We start from the raw sequence: 10,483 nt of genomic DNA, 5'->3' as shown, positions 1-10,483 counted from the left end.
GCAGAACGAGATTAAGTCGATCGATGGAACAGGATGAGTTGCCCTTTCTCAACGTGTCCTTGGTGAGTCTACTAGGCCGGTGGACGCTGGGACGCGCCGTGGGTCTGCCAGTGAGCTGCCTGCATGGAAAAGTTTTCCCACATTTCCATTTCTACTTGAACACTCAACGTAGAGCAGTACGTTAGAAGTTATTTCTTAATTTCAAAACACATGGGGACCTCATAATTATCTTGCTGATTTTTATCTCAGTCGTGCTGTCAAATGAGAACACACCACAAGATTTAAATCTTTGAAATCTTCAGAGCTTTGCCTTACAGCTTAGGGTATCATCATTTTGTGTAAAAGACCTGTGTCTTCTTGAAAAGAATGGGTATTGGGCAGGTGTTGGGGGCACGTTTCTCTAGATGTCAACGAGGACTTTGTATTTAATTGTATTATTCAAATCGTCTGTGTATTCACTGAGTTTGCGTGTGTGTGTCTGGTTGGTTCATCATTTACTGGAGGCATTTTCAGATACCTCACTATGATTTGACTTTGTTTCTTCATTTAGTTATGTCATTCTTTGCTTTATACATTTTGAGGCTATGCCATGATATACAGACAAATTTAGATTTTTATGTATTCCTGGTTAACTAAAACTTCTATCCTTGTGGAGACTTCCGGGGAAGATGGCGGAGGAGGAGGATCCTACGCTCACTTCGGTTCACAGGTACGACTAGATAACACCCACATCAGTGCAAATGACCCAGAAAATGGCCTGAATCCTGGCAGAACGGAGTCTCCATGTGTAAATGTAGAGAAGAAGAGGCCACATCGAAAAGGGCAGGAAGGGTGGAGACTGGATCAGGAGTCAAACTGACCCCTGGGTCTGGTCATCTGATCCTGGGAGGGGATGCTGCAGGTGCAGAGGGAGAGGAGAGAGGAGCAGATCCCACGCCAGGCACCCAAAACACAAGGGACCTGCATTAGGAAGACAAATCCCCATAATGTTTGGGTTTGAAGACCAGAAGGCCTAACTCTGTGGGTTCTTACAATCAGCGGGGCTTAACACCTGGAACTTTAAAAATCAGTGGGCTCGGCTCCAGGTAAGCCAGAGGAGGATGGGAAACTGAGTCCCTGCCCTTAAAGCAACAGCGCAAAAAACAGCCCCGCTAAGATGCAGCACAGAAGCAGCAGTTTGAAAAATGCCTGGGGTGTATGGGAGGGGATTCGTTCACTAATCTCAGAGTGGGTGCTGGAAGGGCAGGGGTTGTCGGGAGACTTCTCCAAGAGCAAAAGAGCTGGCAGGTGTGGTTTCCCTCCCCTGACCCCCGGCCAAGATACACAGACACCTGCGAGAACCAAGGAAGTGGGAACAGTCTCCACCCAGCTTGCAAACAGTGTGCCCTCCCCGCCCCTGCTCAAATCCCACTCATCTCGGTCTCAGCAGGAGTCTTCCGGTTAGTTGCAAATCCCCTACGGCAGACTGGCACTGGCCTTGATGGCACTGCGTCCCTGGTCCCAGTTATCCTGTGGCCCCACCCTCAGGAGAAGTCCATCCAAAGCAGAGCCACAACCCGGCAGTGTGCGGGCACCCCTGATAGGGCCCAGTGTCACACCAAACTGACCCCAGCCCCAAGGCGAGGGGAAGATAACCACCTACGGCAGTCACACTGTGGCTGACATCTGGTCTAACTGCAGGCCCCACCCACCAATCGAAGGTTCTCAGGGGACAACACAAAGGAAATCCCCCCAACATTTTCTTCTACTGCATCTCTGACAAATGCCTGATCTGACTCAATTCAAGCCCAAATCGGCCCCAGACTGGCCCGCTAACGACACAGGGATCAAACACTGCCCACAATCAGGCAGAGGGAGACATTACAGCCAACTGGACTAAATGCAAACACAGCCCGGCCACAACTGCAGGGCACGTGCAACACACAGGAGACATTGCTGAAGCGCCAGGTTCTGGAGAACGGGGGACATTACACGGCAGGCGCACAGGACCTGCTATTTACAAGGCCACGGCCTTCAGGAGCAGGAGACGTAGCTTACTTTCCTAACACATAGGAAGAGACACAGACAGGGAGACAAAACGAGGAGACAAAGGAATATGTCCCACATCTCAGTAAGAGAGCTAAATGAAATGGAGGTAAGTAACATGCCTGACAGAGAATTTTAAGTAACGGTCATAAAGATACTCACTGGACTCGAGAAAGTGGAGAGACTCAGCGAGACTTTCAAGAAAGACACAGAACACATGAAAAAGAACCAATAATCAGGGATGGAGAACTCCATGATTAAAATAAAAATACACCAGAGAGAATAAACAGTAGAGTAGGGGGGGCAGAAGAATGGACCAGTGAACTGGAGGGCAGAGTAACTGAAAGCAATCAAGCTGAACAGGAGAGAGAGAAAAATCATGAAAAAATGAAAATAGATTAAGGGAATGCAACACCATCAGCAAGGAGAATGACAGTCACATTATAGCGATCTTGGAAGCAGAAGAGGAAAAAAAAGGGCTGGGGGAAGAAGATGTATTTGAAGAAATAATAGCTGAAAACTTTCCAAATCTGGGGAGGGAAACAGAAATCCAGATCCAGGAGGCACAGAGAGCCCCTAACAAAACCAACCGTAGGAGGTCCACACCAACTCACAGTAATTAAAATGACAAAAAGTAGTGATAAAGAAACATTTTAAAAAGCAGCAAGAGAAAAGAAATCCGATACATACAAAGGAAACCCCATAAAGCTATCAGCTGATATTTCAGCAGAAATTTCGCAGGCCAGAAGTTAATAGAATGATATATTCAAAATACTAAAAGGAAAGAAAAAATCTGCAGCCAAGAATTCTCTATCCAGCAAGGCTATTATTGAGAATACAAGGACACAAAGAGTTTCTCAGAAAAACAAGTTACAGGAAGTCATCACCACTAAGCCAGCCTTACAAGAAATGTTAAAAGGGACTCTTTCAATGGAAAGGAAAGACCATAAGTGGGAATAAGTAGGAAGCACAAAAGCAATAAAAATAAGTATATCTATAAAAATTAGTCAAGGGGTTCACAAAATAAAAGGATGTAAAGTATGACACTATATAGCCAAAACGTGGAGGGGAGAGGAGTAAAAATTTAGTGCTTTAGAATGGGTAAAAACTTGAGCGACCATCGACTTAATACAGACTGCTATACGCAGAAGATGTTATATATAAACTTAATGGTAATAAAAAACCAAAATTCGGTAACAGATATACAAAAAAATAAAGAGAAAAGGGAATCCAAGTATAATCACTAAAGAAAGCTAGCATCCAAGAGAAGAAAGCAAGAGAAGAAAGGGACAGAGAAGAACTATAAGATTAACCATACTATAAGTAACAAAATGGCAATTAAGCACATACCTATCAATAATTACTTTGAATGTAAATGGACTAAATGATCCAATCAAAAGACATAAGATGACAGAATGGATAAAAAAAAAATCAAGATCCATCTTTATGCTGCCTACAAGAGACTCATTCAGAACTAAAGATACCTGCAGATTGAAAGTCAGGGGATGGAGAAACATTTACCAACCTAACATACGTCAAAAGAAAGCCAGAGTAGCAATATTTGTATCAGACGAAGTAGACTTTAAAGCAATGACTATAACAAAGAGACAAAGAAAGACACTTTATGATTACAAAGGGAACCAATCCGATAAGAAGATATAACAATGGTAAATATTAATTCACCCAACATGGGATCACCCAAATACATAAAGCAACTAATAACAAACATAAAGGAAGTAATCCATAGTAATAAAATAATAGTAGGGGACTTTAACACCCCATTTACATTAATGGACAGATCATCCAAACCAAAAATCAACAAGGAAAGCAGTGGCTTTGAATGATACACTGGACCAGATGGATCTAACAGATATGTTCAAAGTATTCCATCCTAAAACAGCAGAATATTCTTTTTCAGTGCACATGGAACATTCTCCAGAATAGATCACATATTAGGCCACAAAACAAGTCTCAACACACTCAAAAAGTTGAAGTAATTATCTTTTCCGACTATGAAACTAGAAGTCAACCACAACAAAAAATCTGGGAGGAACACAAATACATGGAGGTTAAATAACATGCTACTACACAAGAAATGGGTCAGTTAAGAAATCAAAGAGGAGGGGCAGCTGGGTGGGTCAGTTGTTTAAATGTCCAACTCTTGACTTTGGTTCAGGTCATGATCTCACAGTTCGTGAGATGGAGCCCCGCATTGGCTGCACAGAGCCTGCTTGGGATTCTCTCTCTCTCTCTCTCTCTCTGTGCCCCCCCTCCCTCCCTTCTTTCTCCTTCCCTTTCCTCTCAAAATAAATAAACATTTTTTAAAAATTTTAAGGAAATCAAAGAGGAAATAAAAAATATATGGAGACAAATGAAAATGAAAACACAATGGTCCCAAATCTTTGGGATGCAGCAAAAGCTGTTTTAAGAGGGAAGTTAATAGAAATACAGGCCTACCTCAAGAAGAAAAATCTCAATTAAACAACCTAGCCTTACACCTAAAGGAGCTAGAAAAGAAGAACAAACAAAACCCAAAACCAGTAGAAAGAAGGAAATAATAAAGATTAGAGCAGAAATAAGCAAAACAGAAACTAAAAAAACAATAGATCAGATCAATAAGACCAGGAGCTGGTTCTTTGAAAAGATCAACAAAATTGATAAACCCTTAGCCAGACTCATCAAAATAACAGAGAGGAGTCAAATAAAATCAGAAATGAAACAGAAGAAACCAACACTACAGGGGGAAAAAAGGATTGTAAAAGAATATTATGAAAACTTATATGCCAACAAACTGGACCACCTAGAAGAAATGAGTAAAATCCTGGAACCTATAACCACCCAAAACTGAATCAGAAAGAGACAGGAAATTTGAACAGGTCGATTACCAGCAAAGAAATTGAGTCAGTAATCAAAAAGCTGCCAATAAACAAAAGTCCAGGACCAGACGGCTTCACAGGCGAATTTCACCAAGCATTTATAGAAGAGTTAACACCTACTCTTCTGAAACTATTCCAAAAAATAGAAGAGGAAGGAAAGCTTTCAAATTCATTCTATGAGGCCAGCACCCAACAATACATTAAAAAAAATCATGTGCCACAATGAAGTGGAATTTATTCCTGAGATGCAAGAGTGGTTCAACATTCACAAATCAATGCATGACATTGATAAAAGCCATTTGAAAATTTCAGATGATGCAGAAAAAGCACTTGACAAAGTACAACATCCATTCATGATGAAAACCCTCAACAAATTAGGTTTAGAGGAACGTACATCAACATAATAAAGACCATATATAAAAAACCCACAGACAACATCATACTCAATGGTGAAAAACTGAGAACTTTTCCCCTAAAATCAGGCATAAGATGATGATGTACACTCTCCCCACTTTTATTCAACATAGAATTGGAAATTCTAGCCACAGCAATCAGACAAAGGAAAGGAATAAAAGGTATCCAAACTGGTGAGGAAGAAATAAAACTTTCACTATTTGTAGATGACATGATACTATATATAGAAAACCCCCAAGACTCCACCAGGAAGCTACTAGAAGTGATAAATAAATTCAGTAAGGTTGCAGGATAAAAAGTCAATAGACAGAAATCCATTGCATTTCTACATACTAAATAACAAAGTAGCAGAAAGAGGAATTAAGAAAACAGTCCCATTTACAACTGCACCAAAAATAATAAAATATCTAGGATTCAACTTAACCAAGGAGGTGAAAGCTACAAACCATTGATGAAAGAAATTGAAGACAACATAAACAGAAAGATATTCCATGCTCATGGACTGGAAAAACAAATATTGTTAAAATGTCTATACCACCCAAAGCAACCTACAGATTTAATTCAATCCTTATCAAAATACCAACAGCATTTTTCATAGAACTAGAACAATCTAAAATTTGTATAGAATCACAAAAGACCCCAAATAGCCAAAGCAATCTTGTAAAGAAAAACAAAGTGAGGAGTGTCACAATCCCAGATTTCAAGATATAGTACAAAGCTATAGTAATCAAAACAGCATGGTACTGACACAAAAACAGACGCACAGATCAGTGAAACAAGATAGAGAGCCCAAAATAAACCCATCGTTATATGGCCCATTAATCTTTGACAAAGGAGGCAAGAATATACAATGGAAAAAAGACAGTCTCTTCAACAAATGGTGTTGGGAAAACTGGTCAGCTACATGCAAAACAATACAATTGGACCACTTTCTTAAACCATACACAAAAATAAACTCAAAATGGATTAAAGACCTAAATGTGAGACCTGAAACCATAAAAATCCCAGGAGAGAGCACAGGCAGTAATTTCGTTGACATCAGCTATAGCAACTTTTTCATAGCTATGACTCCTGAGGCAAGGGGGTGGGGAATCAAAAATAAAATATTGGGACTTCGTCAAAATAAAAATCTTCTGCACAGCAAAGGAAACAATCAACAAAATTAAAAAACAGCCTACTGAATGGGAGAAGATATTTTTAAATGGCATAGCGGATTAAGGGTTAGTATCCAAAACATATAGAGAATCTATGCAACTCAACAGACACACAAAAAACCCAAACAATCCAATTGAAAAATGGGCAGGAGACGTCCAGATGGCCAACAGACACATGAAAAGATGCACAACATCCCTCATCATCAGGGAAATGCAAATCAAAACCACAGTGAGATATCACCTCCCACCTGTCACAACGGCTCAAATCAAAAACACAAGAAACAAGTGTTGGTGAGGATGTAGAACCAAAGGAAACCTCATGCTCTGTTGGTGGGAATGCAAACTGTGCAGCCACTGTGGACAACAATATGGAAGTTCCTCAAGAAATTAAAAATAGAATTACCCTATGATCCAGTAATCCCACTACTGGGTATTTACTCAAAGAATATAAAAACACTAATCTGCAAAGATATATGCACCCCTATGTTTATAGCAGCATTATCTACAATAGCCAAAGTATGGAGCCAGCCTAAGTGTCCACTGACTAATGAATGGATACACACACACACACACACACACACACACACACACACACACAAAAAAAACACACGCACGTAATATTATTCAGCTATAAAAAAAGGATGAAACCTTGCCTTTTGCACCAACATGGATGGATCTGGAGAGTATAATGCTAAGTGAAATAAGTCAGCCAGAACAAGATAAATATATGATTTCACTCATATGTGGAATATAAGAAACAAAACAAACGAACAAAGAAAACAGGAGACAAATCAACAAACAGGCTCTTAACTACAGCAAACAAACAGATGGTTCCCAGAGGGGTGGGGGAGCAGGGGATGGGTGAAGTAGGTGATGGGGATTAAGAATATACTTATTGTGATGAGCACCGAGTGATATATGGAATTATCGAATGACTATAGTGTACACCTTAAACCAATATAACACTGTATTTAATTATACTGGAATTTAAAAAAAACCCTTTTTATCATTATGGAGTGTTCCACTTTATCTGACATTAGGATAGCTGTACCATCATTTATTAGTGTTTTCATAGTATATATTCCCCCATTTTTTTTCTTTCATGCTTTCAGTATGCTTATCTTTTAAAAATGTGTCTCATAAGCAGCCAAAGAGGTTTTTTTTTTAACTGAAGAATAGCTGACACAAAATCTTAGTCTCAGGTGTACAACTTAAGTGATTTGACAGATTTACACATTATGCTATGTTCACCCCACGTATAGCTACCATCTGTCACCATACAATGCTGTTACAATACCACTGACTATATTCCCTATGCTATACCTTTCATCCCTGTGATTAGTCATTCCATAACTGAAAGCTTGTACTTCTCACCCCCATCTTGTACTTGTACTTCATCCATTTTGCCCATCTCCCACCCCAAAAAGCATCTTTTGAAATCCAGTCTGTTCCTGTCTCTTTTAATGACAGCATTTAGTCCATTTATATTTAATGCAAATATTGATATACTCTCCCATCTGGGTGTTTGCTTTCTATTCATCCTATCTGTTCTATTATTTTCTCTTTTGTTGGCTTCCTTCGCAGGTTAATATTTTTAAATCATTTCATCTTCCCTGTGTTACTTTTGTGGTTACACCTTCTTTTACTATTCCTTCACTGGTTACCCTGGCGATTACAATACAAATTTGTTATCAAGTGTGTGTTTTAATTATCAACTTACTGCCTCTCAGCTCCAAATCTCCTCTTCGTTGCCTGCAATGCGAGAATAAATATTTCCCCCTGGCTACCTAGTTCAAAGTTAAGCTTTGTTTGAGGAGGGCACTGGAGGGGGGGCACTAATGAAGAAAGTGGTTTCCGTTCTGGCTCTTACATGCTAGTTGCTCTACTGTGGAGCTCCCAAAGTGTGAGATGAATATGGCAGCTTCCTGGACACTCTGTACCGTGGCTTTATGGTAGGTCTGTGCAGTCTGCAAGCCACCTCCCCATGAGCAGCTTTCCCGGCACCCCTTGAGTGTGAGTGATTTTCAAGGCATTCGGGGTTTTGGCTTTTGGAATTGGCAGATGCCTATCCATGGCAGGAGGAAAATCAGCCCCCGACGCCAAGATTATTTCCATGAGTTTCCTCTGTCTCCGGATTTTGATAGCAGTGCAGGTGGTAGGAAGTGGATAGGCTCCGGGTATATTTTGAAGGCGGAGGTAACAGGATTTGCTGCTGCAGTGGATGTCAGAGCAAGGCACATAGGATGATTTCACAGTTTTTGGTTTGAGTCATGGAAATGAGATACGAGAGAGGGAAAGAGGGCAGGTGATGTGGGGTAGAGAACAAGAAAGAAGAGGGTGATGCGGACACAGGTAGAAAAGAACCATCTAAGAGGAGTAAGGAACAAAGTGAGGGCATGCAGGGTCGATGCCCTGGCGGTCCCGGTGACATGAAAGAATTGTTGGAGAGAGGGAATCAGAAGGATATCACCGGAAAGTTAGCATGAAAGTAAAGATGGGCTTAATGGCGAGAAAATGAGTCCACATTTTAAAATGATCTTTTCTTTGCTCATCATATACATTTTAACATACATGTGATCGATACATATTACATTTATTTTTCAGTAATGATTGAATAGTTTACCACACAGTGTAAATCACAAAATACAATTCCTGAATTACATGCATAATGTGTGAGGCCAACCAGAAAAATGAAACATCATTGGTATTAATCGTCATGAGAAATAGATCAACCTTTCTGTTACGAAGTGTGAATTCAGATATTTAAGGAGGTAAATTCACCACTGGATTCTTGTATCTTCAGAATTAAAGAGGTAGTATGTACACTCAGAAAATCAGAAAATCAACATTGAAGTTCAGTCGATGAGAGGTGTGTGTGTGCGTGTGTGTGTGCTGTATTAGCAACATCAACACGTAAAATAGCAACCTTGTTAACGATCACATTTCCTAGGGATACATGTGCATGGCTGTGCCTTAATCATGCAAATATCACCCAAAATTACAGACAGTAGCAGAAACTAGATAAATTAGTTGCCTATCTTAACCACTGAAACGATGTTTTTTGTACGGAGGGAAGAGGATTTCCCAACTTTTTCAAGGTATGGATGCTTGTTGTTGACTTTTCTATTGATTTTGAAAGATTTTTGTCTACACAACTCATTACTAGCTAGTGTTCATTTTTTTTTTTTTATTAACCAAAGATCTTTCCATTTGTTAGAATTTATAAGCTGCAGGAAATGACTAATGTTGCCCTGGAATCAAGATAATTTCAGTCCCAACGAAAGTATTCCTTTTAGGGCAGCCTCTGCAGCCTTGTTTTGGCAAATGCATGCATTTCAACAATGCTTTTTCAAAAGAGCCCACAAGTCCTCTTACCTGACTCTCTTAACGGACCCTGTTTGGGAAATCAATCTATTAAGGAACAAAATGCCTATTGTTAGATTCTTCTTTCATAATACTATTTTAAGTTTTTCTCCTTCCTGCTTTCTTCTTACAGTCACTCGTTTATCCATTTCTCTTCCTTCTTCTCTTTTTCTAACCCAGCTTTTGTTTCGTCACCCCCTTCCAGTTTCCTCGTGGTCCTTGAGGGAATTCTGTCTCCTCCTGTTCTATTTCTTCAACCCTCAGATTCACATCTCCTCCTGTTACGATTGGTTTCCCGTAGACAATCTGTTCCTGTAGGGTTCATCACCTCTTTTATAGAGAATTGTGTATGGAATCTAAATTATCTGGCTATGTAGTGATCCACAAACATATGTGAACGTCTCACAAATGCAACATGTAATTATCCATTGTTGATTTCAATAAGGCATAAGTCCCTTTGGTATAAGCTTCCTGTGTTCAAGACGTAGCATCAGTAAATTCTTGAATTTTCTATGTTGTTTGGCATCTCTGTGAATTAAAGACATTAAGGGTAAATCTCACTTTAATACTTTTTCATTTTTTGTTGCATTGGGACAGATTTTTTGTCTTGTTCTTTAGTCCAAGTTACATAGTCTTTGATGCTTCAAAGGT

At 39.8% G+C, this 10,483-nt stretch overlaps 1 protein-coding gene across 6 annotated transcripts in view; it reads right to left on the bottom strand.

Moving 5' to 3' along the window:
• Positions 1-7,649: 7,649 nt before the first annotated feature.
• LOC122219490 (cytidine monophosphate-N-acetylneuraminic acid hydroxylase) overlaps positions 7,650-10,483 on the bottom strand; it is a 337,267-nt gene continuing 334,433 nt past the window's right edge. For 3 of the 6 annotated variants that reach the window (XM_042937742.1, XM_042937741.1, XM_042937744.1), the window contains one exon: positions 7,650-10,360. The gene's annotated coding sequence lies outside the window, so the exon portion shown is untranslated. The remainder of the gene's footprint in view (positions 10,361-10,483) is intronic. The other 3 variants (XM_042937739.1, XM_042937737.1, XM_042937740.1) reach the window with 1 other exon arrangement.

The sequence above is a fragment of the Panthera leo genome, chromosome B2 (assembly GCF_018350215.1).
Source record: "Panthera leo isolate Ple1 chromosome B2, P.leo_Ple1_pat1.1, whole genome shotgun sequence".
Taxonomy (NCBI): Eukaryota; Metazoa; Chordata; class Mammalia; order Carnivora; family Felidae; genus Panthera; species Panthera leo.
The sequence above is the reverse complement of the archived record's forward strand: the minus strand, read 5'-3'. Positions and strand labels throughout refer to the sequence as shown.